The sequence below is a fragment of the Macaca nemestrina genome, chromosome 5 (assembly GCF_043159975.1).
Source record: "Macaca nemestrina isolate mMacNem1 chromosome 5, mMacNem.hap1, whole genome shotgun sequence".
Lineage (NCBI taxonomy): Eukaryota > Metazoa > Chordata > Mammalia > Primates > Cercopithecidae > Macaca > Macaca nemestrina.
Window position 1 is genome coordinate 101,443,358 of NC_092129.1, and position 14,164 is coordinate 101,457,521.

General features: G+C 39.4%; 1 long non-coding RNA gene across 2 annotated transcripts in view; it reads right to left on the reverse strand.

The window, feature by feature from the left end:
- LOC139363160 (uncharacterized) overlaps positions 1–14,164 on the reverse strand; it is a 176,072-nt gene that overhangs the window by 140,135 nt on the left and 21,773 nt on the right. For both annotated transcript variants that reach the window (XR_011623091.1, XR_011623092.1), the window contains exon 2: positions 9,502–9,613. This is a non-coding gene — a long non-coding RNA (uncharacterized lncRNA). The remainder of the gene's footprint in view (positions 1–9,501; positions 9,614–14,164) is intronic.

Below are 14,164 nucleotides of genomic sequence, written 5' to 3' on the forward strand. Positions count from 1 at the left end.
CTATTGGTTTTAATGGCATCTGAAGTTTAACGCACATGTTAGTCTAATTTGAAATAAGCCACATTTCCAAATTTAGTTTTAAGTAATGATCCTGTAATGGGTATTTAATAAATGAGATTCCTTATTATTATAACCTTCTACACATGTAATGATAGACAAAGGCAAAAACTGTAATTAAGACAAACAATTAGATTCTTACTTATTCAACTAATGACTTAGGATGTAAAATATTGTCATAATCTCTAAATTAGTCACTGAATAAGTTGAATAAGAATATTCCACTAACACTACCATTAAGAGAGTGTTATATCTCATGAAAAATGAAGTATTATACAGAGATACCAGCACTAGGGTCTAAGGACCAGCTGATAACACGTCAGTCAGAGCCACTAAGAAGTTACGTATATTCTTTTGTTGTACACCAATGCAATAAATATGTACAAAGCTGCTTTCAAAGGAGGCACGTCTAATACTTCTAGTAACGGTGTAACATAGTTTCACCTTTGAAATGATCTGCCTAGGAACCTACCATGGGCTGCCACAATGTGACCAGTTCCTAATTATCTGAATTAATGAATATCCTGGATAAGTTAAGTCAACAAATAAACCCAGCTCTCTTATTTTAGACATTGTTTATAACACACCTGTTAGAAGCATTGCTGGGGTATTGATGATATTTGGTTATAAGACCCAAAATGTATATATTCTGCTCCAACAATCATCCCTCTGAAGAGGTACCTGGTGGGCCACCACAAACATGGACACACACACACACACACACACACACACACACGGCACAAGGGAAGCAAAGCACAGAGTGCTGGAGGGTGGGGAATGGGGGGTGTTTGTTTTTTACTGGCTTAGCCCTGCCCAATCACCTCCAGTACCAAGTGAAGGTAAAACAAGTTTGACTCTTTATTCGACATAATCTACACGAATAAATGGACCCTTTTCTTTATCCCCAAGCCTTTACATTAAGTTCTTATCATCTTCTGGCCAGTCATATTGTACAGAAACCAAAGCAATGACTAACAAATGCAGGTATGCTTTGGGAGAGAACAAGACAGCATTTGGTGTTTTTGCTGCACCAGCAGCAAGATGCAGGGTCACAGTAAAGAGTTCATAAATGCATGGGCATGAACAAAGTGACAATGACCACCAATCAGTCATCCCAGGCTATGAACAATCAGCTTAACAGCCATTCCTTGATTGGGGACGAGCGTGGAAGAGGCTGAGCACAGAGGGATTGAAAAGGTAGGAGGATTCTCTCTCTGCTTCAGTTTTCTGTCTGACCAACAATCTATCGGTTCTATATGTTTAATGAGATATGTTGGGAAATGGAAAAGAATTGTCAGATTTTTTAAATGACATATTAGGTGGGGTCAAAAGAAAGTCTGCTTTCTAACGGTGTCTCACAAGAAGTAACTTTAGGGAAGAAAACATTAGGAAGGTGGAAGTTGTGGGGGAGGCAATAGAGATCTGGGAATTACCGGGAGGGGCATTTCATGGCAGTCTATGGACTATAAAATGCTACATGGATAAGCTTGCCGATGGCTCATAATTCACTGAAATCCCTTTCCCCCACCAACCCATATATACCATGTAGCATAGGGATAATGACATTATGAGTCCACTCCACATGAAGGAGCAGGTGGACCATCTGTTCCACAAACAGAACCTGTCTACTGTGTAATCATTAAAATTATGTAACTTACATCTTTCTCCTCTGGATGAGCAAAATAACTTTTTTTAAAGAAAGAAAATAAGAAAGGCTACAAAGATGGGAATCAAATACCCAAGAAAAAAGGGAAAGCAAGAGCCTAAAAGAAACCACAAAGAAACGAGTCAGACCTCAGTAGTTAGGGTGATCGGTACTGTGATAAATCAAATAGTTTCCCCTGAAGAATTCATGTCCACCCAGAACCTGTGAATGTGATAATATTTGGAAATAGGATCTTTGCAGAGGTAATCAAGTTATGATGAGGACATACAGGATTAGGGTGAGCCCTATATTCAGTATGACTGGTATCCTTATAAGAATAAGGAAATTTGAACACAGAAATAGAGGCAAGATAGAAATGTGAAGATGGAGGCAGAAATTGGATTATGCTGACATAAGCCAAGGAAAGCCAAAGACTGCTGGCAACTACCATTACCTAGGGGGGCACAGAAATGGATCTCCCCCTGGGGTTTTCAGGGAGAGCATGGCCTTGCTGATACCTTGATTTTGGACTGCTAGCCTTAAAAACTGTGAGAGAATAGATTTCTGTTGTTTTAAACTACTCAGCTTATGGTAATCCATTATGGCCCTAGGACACTAACACAGACACTAGTGGTGCATTACTAGAACTTGTATGTTTACTACATTGCTTTTTCTTTGCATGACAATTTATTCCATTCGTGCATGTACACACACAGACACATACACACACATACACACACACACACACACACAATTAGCCCTTTCCATAGGAAAATAATACTATTTATCCACTCTCGGAAAAACATGCACTTGGAGTTTTTTCCCACTAGCAGGAATTTATTGGTACCATATTCTCCCTCCACTTTCTCTTCATTTCTCTTGTAATCATCATCACGCATTTGCAACACAGACAATAAGGATATGAGTACAATTTTTAATTATGGAGCAGAATGTTTCTCTATGCTATCAGGCTTACAGGAAGATAAGATCTACAATCCAGTCTCATTAGGACTATTATCTCCTAAATATCCGAATTAACTGATCCAAGCCACAGTGAGGTCATGAAAATGATTACAAAGATTATGTAGACAAATTGCATTATTTGTCTTTGGTATTTTCTTTCACTGTAATATATTTTGTATTCAAGAACTTGGATGAAATAGCCTTGCTTCTCTAAGTTGCAGTAATGCCTTTTTATGTGCTTAAAGAATTTTTTCCTCTACCTCATGGTACTGATTAAGAATTTCTTCTCTAAATTAGCTTAATTTGCATCAAGGGATACATAAAAATGAATGGGACTAACCATTATCTTATACATATATTCAGAAATAATGATGATCAGAACTATCCTGCTGTGAGTTTTATCAATCACAGGAATATTGGCAAGGGTAGATTTATCATATAATGGGCCTAAGGGAACCCAACTTTTGGTTGCACTTAGATGTTGCCAAGTGTCCTGACTTGAGCTGAGGTTTTGGTCAAAAGCCCAGCTCTCAGCATTTTTATCTCAGTCCCTATGTCTGTGCCCTAAATAGAAATGATTACCATGATAACAGTAATGAGAATGACAGCTAACATTCACTGAACACTTGCTATGTCTTAGGAACTGTGCTAAGAATTTTACCTATGTGAACTCACTTAACCATCATAAAAATTCTATGATGTAAGTGCTATACTTAGGAAATAGATTTAGAGATGAAAGATAATTATACCTGATGGGATCCATCCCAGCAGGGAACAGAGGGAAGCTTCAGAAGAGGTAAACAAAGAGAATTAAATGAAGGGCTATTTTCAAAATTGTGGGAATGGTTAAGGGAAACCAGCAAGCAATGGTGAAGGGATAGCACCATTAGGAAGTCCTTACTGTCCCAATCTGGAACATTGCAAAACCCGTCAACAGCAGCTGAAGTCTTTGAGACAAGGGCACAGTTGTTGACAAACTGTGGCCTGGAAGGCAGACATCAGGGAGAATAACTCCCCTCCCCTCCCTCTCTTCTTCCTCTCTTGGATCTCCTGAAGCGTCTCCTATTAGTTGAACCCAACTGTAAACCAGAGGTAAAGAGAACTTGGTAATGCAGTCCCTAGAGGCCAGCCTCCAGGCTGCAGAGCAGGGTGAAGATTGGAGAACAGATTTGGAGAGACAGATGAAGCCTAGTACAGTAATTTACCCAGGACATACAAAAGCATTTTGGTGGGTGAAAGCAAGTGCAAATCTGGGCAGGGCTTACATTTTTGACCACTACACTGTTTATGAGAAGGAAGAAAATTCTTACAAAGAACCCAAGGGGTATTGCAAAGAATGATGTTTCTCTCTCCTACCCTTGTAGAAACCCACCACAGCCTTCCTGCTCCAGCTAAATTAATCTTTGCAGAGAGCTCCTCTGATGCAAAGAGGGTTTCTGCAGAAATGAGGGAGCACACAGCCATACCTCACTATAATGTAAGCTCCCTTATTATGGAGATTTTAATCAGCTTGTTCACTGCTATCTCCCTATAAATTCAGTTGCTGAGATAAAAGAACTGTCTTTTAGACCAAAAGATAATGAGTTGTCCATCTTCAAAATGAAACCACCAAGAAACAGAATATAGCAAATGAAATATTCTGACTCCCTGCTTATCTGTCTTGTTTCCAGTCCCTCATTTCTTTGATCTTTATGGTTGTGAAATGGTTCTAGTCTTTAACTGTTGAATTTCTTTACAGGGAAAATCTATTGAGTGTGATGTGTTATGTTTTGTGCTAAGAGCTTTATGTACATTATCTTACTTGGTCCTTATCACAGATCTTTCTGAGATAAACACTAGTAGTAACCCAGTCTTATGGTTAAGTAAACTAAGACTCAGACCCAGGTATATCTGACTCCAAATGCCAAATAAACTACTTATCTCATACTGCCATCTGATTCTGATTCTTAATATCACTTTGGGAGGCTGAGACGGGCGGATCACGAGGTCAAGAGATCGAGACCATCCTGGCTAACACGGTGAAACCCCGTCTCTACTAAAAAAATACAAAAAACTAGCCGGGCGAGGTGGCGGGTGCCTGTAGTCCCAGCTACTCGGGAGGCTGAGGCAGAAGAATGGCGTGAACCCGGGAGGCGGAGCTTGCAGTGAGCTGAGATCCCGCCACTGTACTCCAGCCTGGGCGACAGAGCGAGACTCCATCTCAAAAAAAAAAAAAAAAAAAAAAGCAACAACTGAGCCACTCATGATGGTTCACACCTGCAAACCCAGCACTTTGGGAGGCCAAGGCAGGTGGATTTCTTGGACCCTGGAGTTCTAGACCAGCCTGGACAACATGGAGAAACCTTACCTCTGCAAAAAATGCAAAAATTAGCCGGGTGTGGTGGCACGCACCTGTAGTCCCAGCCACTCAGGGGACTGAGGTGGGAGGATCCTTTGAGCCCAGGAGGTGGAGACTACCGTGAGCCATGATTGTGCCACTGTACTCCAGCCTAGGTGACAGAGCAGGACCTAGTCTCAAAAAAAAAAAAAAAAAAAAAAATTAAAATAAATACATAAATAATGGAGAGTTATAACATGTTCATGGAATAGAACTTCAATATTACGGAATATATTGTTCTATAATATGTCTCTCATTGTTCTATAAAGTTATATTGAAATATCTGTTTTAAATTCCTTCATAAATAGAGAGATATGCCATGATCATATGTTGAAAGCTCAACATAGAAAGGTTCTAATTACCTCCAAATTCAGCCATAAAATGATAAAACTACATGAAAAATATTTTGGAAAATATAAATACAAAGAAAATGTACAAAAAATAATAATGGAGGTGGCTAAGTTGTTTTGATACCGTATATGTGGATGATGAGAAACTGTGAGTCATTAACAGACAGTTCAAACCTAACTGTGAGAATCAGGACAACACTTTGGTAGCTTAAAAAGAGGCCCTTATCTCTGAAGTGGAAGAGTAGACACAGCTGAGCAACACCCTAGAGTTTCAATAGTTGAGTCTCAGAGCTCCAGAGACACTTGAACTTTCACCCAAGGCGAGTCTGTTATGCTAAGAACCCTGGTTGGGACACCCTAAACTACTGGATGGGACACCTGGATGCGTTACTCTGAAAACAGTTCTGCAGTGTTTCCTGAGACTGTTGGAACTGTGTGTCATCTCATTTTGGGTAACAGTATGAGAGAACTTCTTCACCTACAAAAAGGATAGGTCTCTCTTGTTAGAAAGAAGTATGGAGTTGTTTTGTTACTGCATGGACATTCTTGTGTGTATACAAGAGTGCATACGGAAGCTGAACAGTTTCCCTTGATGACTTTGCAGCCCTTCCAATGACTACCTTACTGCAGTCTTCCTGTTGTCAACACTGGTGCACCCCAGAACTTGCACTGGCAATGGAGGCCTAAACGCTTCTCCATACTCACCCACCAGCCCCAGCTCACCTATACCCCAAAAGGTTGTTTTCTGCCACCTGACAAAAGCAGACTAACTCTGGCTCAAAACACCAGCAAACATATCAGCCATCCAGACCACACCTCCTCCATCCAGACCACAGCCATCCAGACCAGACCTCCTCCATTGAAGTCTGAACCCTGGCCTTGGGAGGACACCTTCTTTCCAAGATCTTCCTTCCTTGGATATGTTTCCTCAGCCCTAGGAATCACTTTAGGGTCACTTTTATATCTTTATAGTTATTCCTATACCATAGTTTAATAATTCTTTACTTTAAAAACCCTTTGTTCATATTACATTGTAGTTTATGGTTTGTAATTAGACCCAGACTGGTAAAAGGTACTATATCAAGGGATCCCAAATGTAAGATTAAATAATCAAAAAAATTTACTGGCTTGAGGACACTTTCTTGGTGAATTATATTTAGTACTCTGGCAAAGATTCTAGGTAATACAACAAACTCACTGCTAGAGTAGCTCTTTGATGCTTGAAAAAAGTTATGGCAAATGCTGAGAACACTGGAAATGCCTGAGTTGCCTTGGCTTATGGTAGAGGAAGATATAAGGAGGCTGAGGCAAGAGTGTGTGCTGGAATGGATATATTGTAAGACTAGATGATTATGTTCTACATAAAGACTGGAGAGCATACCATTCACTAAGGCCATTAAAAATGCATGGAAGGGAGTAGTACTGAGAAGTACATGGTACCTCTCCTCAGAAGGCTAGGGCTGACTTTAGGGAAGGCAGTCACTCATTAATATTCATGATGATGATGTTGCCTGAAAGTAATAGAGGCTAGGTGAGTGTGTTTAATCACCAGAAGCCAGGAAGGTGCAATTACCATAATCCCTTGCAAGGTTGTTGAAGTAGCTAAGAGTCTTGCCTCACAGGGAATTGTGAAGATGGTTAATAGGACATGACATCCTCAAGTTATACAACTGACCAGTAGCTAGAAAGTGTGCTGTGTAACCTCTACAACAAGAAAAAAGGGAAGAATGGAAGAACAGGAGGCTGAGGACAGTCACCCTAATTAAAAGTTACAATCTCTTGCTCAGTTTCTGGAGTTGGGCCTATTTGTAGATCCAAAACCCCTTGACTTGAAGGGGTCCCTAGAAGAAGAACACTGCAACACTGCAATAAACATATACCATAATGATTTCCCTAGTCCTTCCCCAAAGGGACATATATTCATATACTTGGGTGACTGGATACACTGGGAAAAGAGGAATACCCAGACATATCAAGACATAAGGTCTGAGTTGACACTGATTCCCAGAGACCCAAAGCATCATCATAGCCCCCTTTTAGAGAGGGAACTTTCAGATGCCTGATAATAAATGGAGTTCTGGTTAAAATCTAGCTTATAAGGTCTATGGACCAAGCAGTCATTTCCTCAGTTCCCTATTTTATGACTGGAATTGACATACTAGGCAGACGGAGTTACCCTACATTGAGTCCTCAGCCTGTGGAGTAAGAGCTATCATAGTGGAGAAAACTGAATGGAAACCTCTGAAACTGTTCTTGTCCCACAGACCAAGACAGTCAATCAAAAACAATTGCACAAACCAGAAGGGAAGGCAGAGATTAGTGTCTCCATTAAAAAGATGCCAGGGTAGTGGTCCTGATTACATTTCTGCTTAATTTGGCAGTCTTCTCCCTGCAGAAAGCAGGTGCCTCTTTCCAAGCCTTAAGCTTCTTTATCCAGAAACAGAGTGGAGAATGATTCTGTTGTCATGATTATTACACATGGAAATTTCATCACCTGAACTCTGATTTATTACTCAAATTATGAATACTTGCAAATCACACCAAATATTAGGACTCTTTCATTTTTTGTAGAGTTTTTGGTTTTGTTTTGTTTTTCTTTTCTTTTCTTTTCTTTTTTTTTTTTTGGAAGAACTCAAGAAAGAGAACAACCTGGCTATGCTTTTCGACAGGGAAGATTACATTCTGGACACATTATATCCATCTTGACTGCACTCCATCAACAAGAAAATTCATGACATTCTCAAAAGTGGCACATTTGTGTTTGGTGGTTTGCTTCTCCAAGTTCCTCTACATGGATTGTTCTTTTCCCTATATTTTGCCAGATACACTACAGCTTCTATTTTAAGACCCAACACAAGAGCTTCCTTGACCAGGAGACTTCCCTGAAACTTCATCTACACACCACACTAGTTTAGTTGTCCTTTCTTGGTGCTCCAGCAATATCCTCTGCAATTTAAAAATTGCCAACAATATTGCACTTATTTTATAACCACATTTTAATGTATCTGTCTCCCTCTTCAACTGAGAGCTCCTTGAGGGCAGAAACTGTGTTGCATTTATCTTTGAGCCTCAATGGTTTAGGATAGTGCCTGACACATGCTTGGTAGTCTGTAAATACTTGCTAAATAAAGGAATAAATGATAAAATAAATTTAAATGTTCCAGTGTGATGCTTGGATTATATACCAGATCCTTAGAATGCAGCACTTTATGAGCGATTTCCTCCAGAACACATTAGACTGTTTCATGAATGTGTATGTAGGCAATTTTCCAGCTCATTCTTTTGAAGTGGAGCAACATCCTACTCCAGACCACCCAGCAAGGACCAGTCTCTTTGCTTACTACTCCGCACCCAGACTGAAACATTGGCTTTCAGTTGATTCCAGGTGGACTTCTTGGCACATATCATCTCCACAGATGTGTCCACAGGAGGTCAGAAGAGTTATCAACAGCAGAATTATTGATTAACTTGTAGGACAGTGTGTTCCCTGAGGGCCTGGGGTATGCTGGAGCCTCACACCTGCTTCATCTGTCAAGGGTCCCTTTAGGTGATGCCACTTTTTACTCCAAGCTTATAGCATCATTTTACCAGGCTCCAGAGGACTACATCTGTCATGTGCCCAGTGAGAAAATTCTGTCATGGCAGTTAGGTCAGTTGCAGATCTTGCATCTATCTTAGGTTAGATCTTACATTAATTCTCAAGCCATACAAGTCTGATTTCACCATCTAGAAGAACCTGCTGCAATCAAAGCTACAACCAAGATCTGCATGCACCACATACAGGAAAGAATTACAGCACAATTAACATAAATAATTAACTGTTTAAACATCTGTGCACAGCAGCTAATAATATGTTGGTTACTCTTTTATACCTATTTCCACTGCCTGATTTGCTTTCCCCAGGTTCAAAGTATAAAAATATGAGACATCAATAAATTCAGATATATGTCTCTACCAGAGCAGAAAGGATCCAACTACATGTTAGGACCAAACAACTTCACATAGTTGGATCTTTTATCATTGTTCAGGGACATGAAGGAAGGAAGTGAGAATATTACCAGCTTTTGAAACACACTAACCTAGATTCTTATCTAGGCTCCACGACTTACCAAATGTGCAACTTTGGACAAATTATTTCATTTCAGTTTTATGCATTCAGCTGCTTCCATCTTATCATGCTGCTTCTCATGACATATGATCTTTGGTCTTGAATATATGATTCTAGATGGGAAAAAAGATAGAAAAGCAAGTAAAATACAATTTAAACACTTTCCAGTTACTCAGGAAAGTATTGGCTCAGGTTTCTAAGAAAACAGAACAGGCACTCAAATGAAAAACAATATATACATGCCTCTCCCAGAGGCTCATATAGAGGCTCATATAGAATATATACTATGGAATAACAATATCCTGAACACTTAGGATCAGAGCTGCCCACTTAGTCATTGTTCTGACCCCAAATGAGTGTTTATATCACTTCTCTATGTAATGTACTTTTTAATGTGGAAGTAAAGTCCATCAAGCAAATTCCAAATGTCTGTGCCATAAAACTGTGCCCTCTGGACATCTCAGCATAATTGATCCCAAATTCTATCTGCCTACAAGTTAAGATTCAGTAGCTAGTAAATCTACTAGTTACTAGCTACTTGACCTTAGCTGCTCATCTATAGAATTGTTTATAACACATATCTCATGGGGTCAGTGTGAGGATCAAATGTGGTAGCATATTCATTTTATAACATTGCCATCAATAATTGTCAAGCTCTTATTTGTGTCTTCAGCATTATGGATAGAGTGATAAATGAGAAAGAATAACCATTCATGAGGAGTCTTAAGTCAACATTTATAACACGGTGCCTGCCAAAATATTCTGCTCTACAAATAGTAGTGGTAGGATTTGAAATCTGACAGCCAGAAGGACATTCAACTGTTTATACTCAAAAGAAAGATGCATACCCTTGCCATATCCTGATTCCATGTCCACAACAAGATTCTGTGGTCCCCATATCTATATTACTCAATTTTGTGATCATGGGCACACTCAAAGATTATTGCAAAACATTTAGTTCTAGAAGATTCCAAGGCTTATTTATACCAACTGCCCAAGGCTGGTCAATTTACAAAAGAAAGAGGTTTAATAGACATACAATTCCATGTAACTGAGAAGGCCTCACAATCATGGCAGAAGGCAAGGAGGAGTAAGTCACATCTTACATGGATGGCAGCAGACAGAGAGAGAGAGAGAGAGCTTGTGCAGGGAAGCTCCCATTTTTAAAACCATCGGATCTCTTGAGACTTATTCACTATCATGAGAACAGCACAGGAAAGACTTCCCCCCATAATTCAATTATCTCCCACTGGGTCCCTACCACAACATATGGGAATTCAAGATGAGATTTGGGTGGGTGGGGATACAGCCAAACCATATCACCAACCCACACTTAAAAAGCTCCCACTGATAAATACTTTTGCTGCTGCCTATGTATGTAACATTTATTTAAACTTAATAAAAGGAATAGTATTTATTTCCAAAAATATCCCCTTAAGTGGTATGATATCACTTATTACCTATGCATAGTTTTATGTATATCAATTTCTTCTAGCTGAGTTTCTGTTTTTCTCATTCTTTCATAGAGTAAGTTATCAGATCTAATTTTGAAATATGAAAGCTATTATTCAAAATGTACCAATATTTCCAGGTGCACTTTATGGAAGTGCAGAACTATTTCTCAGAAGTATAAAAGAGTCATTGAAAAATGCTTTAAAGTGTCAACAAGTTAAAATTCTTATGAGTTGAACAGGGTCAAACTCAGTGGAGTGGAACCTCGAGATCCATTTGTGCCAGTCCCACATTCATGATGGGCCTCATATTCAGACTTTTGACAACCTATGATAAAAAGGGAATTATAATAATTATATATAATAAGTTTTACTTTGAGAGATAAAAACATTATTTTATTCCTTGTACACATTTAAAATATACTACGGTTATTTTAACTCCATGTAATGTTTATTGTCTAATACACTGCAAGTGTCAAAAACAGCCCAGGCTCTCTCAAACTTAGAGAAGACCTGGAGGAGACAAAAGATGTTCAGACAGCCTTTATATTCTAATATATTTAGTTTGTCAAAGCTTTATATTGGAACATCAGTGATCAAACAATTTTTCTAGTGATCAGAATTTTGGAAAACTTACACAAGTGAAGGTCATGAGAGTAACTTATAGCAAAACCCCAAATTAATGATTTACTATTAGAAGTATAGCATATCATTTACACTAAGGACAGGAAAGCTGTTAGGAAAGTCTGTTTAGGGGCTGCCATCATGAGTAGAAGCAAATTGCTGATTTTATATCTTTTGTTCTTCAACAAGCATTTATTGAACACCTAAAATGTTCTGAGTAGCACCTCAGGTATAATGGCAAGTGGTAAAGAGACCAGTAGAATTGGTCTCTTTAGGAGATTTCACTGGCCATTACAGCGGATGCTTAATCCTTAATGCTGAGCTAAACTTTGATCCTTAATGCTGCAGTTGCTCCTGTAGGAATAATTAATAATTAGCTCCCTACTCTACCTCATTCTAAACTTCCCTCATCCTTGGCTGGCATTGTGTTGACTTACCGGAATTAGACAATCATTCCTGAGGAGTCAAAGCCTTCAATTATACTGTTATGGTTGATGGAATTGCCCACTACCCTTTATCGCTGGCCACAGAAGCACACCAGTAGACAACCTAGTGAGTCCTTTGGCTATCAGACATAATTATTCCATGCCCCCAAATTTGTAATCACAACCCAACGTCCTAATGATAATCAGAATTAACTATCCCAGGCTTTGTTGGTCTAGTTATGCTTAATAAAAAATGGCCAGGTAATAATTACAGCTTTCAGGTCAATGGATCTGACTTTGTCTCCTAGAAGAAGTCACTACCATCTGTGACCCAGGAACTCTAACTCATCAGAGCCTAAAGAGGCAGGTCAGGGAAACAGAAATTCCATAAATGGACTACTGGGAATGGATAAATCCTACTTCCACCTTATATTAATTTGTATCATCATTCAAGAAATACTTTCTACCACTCCAAGATGGTATTGTTTGTTCAATTTATGTATTAAGGAAAATGCTTGTGGTGGATAAAAGGAAGAAGAACAGGAATAAGCAGTGAGAGAGTGCAATTCAGGTCTAACAACTGTGAAAGAAAGTAGGGAAGGTGAAATACTATCTTTGCTAGCGTTCCCCAAATTAATAGCTGCATACCAAGTGTCTTGATGCTGTAGTAGCTGAAAATGAAGCTAACAATACTCACCACCACTACACACACACACACACACACACACACACACACACACACACACACACACACACACACATTACATTTCCAGTCCATATAGTATCTGAACGTCATAAATCTCCACTCTACCCAGAGAACCAGCATGGTTCAGATCTCCTATTATGAGTGTCAGCTCAGCCACCGTATCTTGCAGTCTTCAAAAAGTCTGGATGTTCCATTTTTTCCCAGAGTAAAATTACCCTGTTCACGGGGTCTTTGAGAAAAAGACCTGTATATATTTATCATATGTATCTGAGTTGACACTGCAGGTTGTTTTTCCAAGAGGAATAGTCCCTTTTTCACTAGACTCTGGTGCTGTGAACTATACCCAGTCTAGAAACCGAAGGGTATAGGTAATGATTTTTCCATGGCTATAACTGATGTCGGCTGTCTGCTTTTTAGATATCAATTATTTTTGTTATACAAATCAAGAAACACTCAAGTCAACTTCCCCTCTCTCTTGGTTCTAAGAAACTTATAATCTATTAGCCATCACCACAGATCTGTGGTCAAGGTTCACTGATAGCTACTCTTGTCTTACTGCCAATTATAGCCATCATGTCCCTTTTACCTCTGATAACTAATGCTGCTACCAGCCTCAGCGGTTATATAATAACACCATCGCCATTGATATTGGGATCCAAGTTCTGTGACCTTCAGAGGACAACCACAGCCAAAGATCTCAAAGATTTTGGGGGTTCCCTTCACCAGTGCTTACTGCTTTAGATAATGGATTTTTCCCTCTTGCCTCTCAGGAACATGGTCAGGGGTCCCATGTGCAAATTCAGTTCTAAGATTTCCACCACACTGAGCCTTCTGACGTTTCTTCAATACTCTGGAAAAAAAGTTCTGACATTACTACCTTACTTACTGTAGGCCACTGCATATCCAAACTTCAAGGAGTTATCTCAACAAATTATTAAGACTAGCTAGAGACATACTCATTAGAACACTGAATTGTGTGAAATCCCTATGAATTCTCTCTTACCCAACCCATATGCTGCACCTCACCCTAGTTAACCCCCTCAAGATCCCATCCTGCATGTATTCCTATTTTCCTGCTGGTGTGTGTGTGTGTGTGTATTCATGTATATATATACACACATACATATATGTGTGTGTGTTTACACACACACACACACACACACACATCCTGTTTCTTCAATCCTGTTGGTAAGTAATTGTTTCTTCTGAATCAGTTCCCTGCTTAGGCTATGCTGGCACCTAACCCCAGTTACTGTCTGGAAGCAATGAAATATGGTGGGGACAGATCTTAATGACCATGAACATCATCTTCTGAGGCATCGACTTACTCGAAGTAATCACATAGTCTCCAAGGCCTGGCAAAGGGTTACACATACTGGTTACACCTGGCAAGGACTTGCTTCCAATGGCCAAGGGATTCAGGAAAATTGGGGGTTAATAGCTCTCAGGCATATTCAC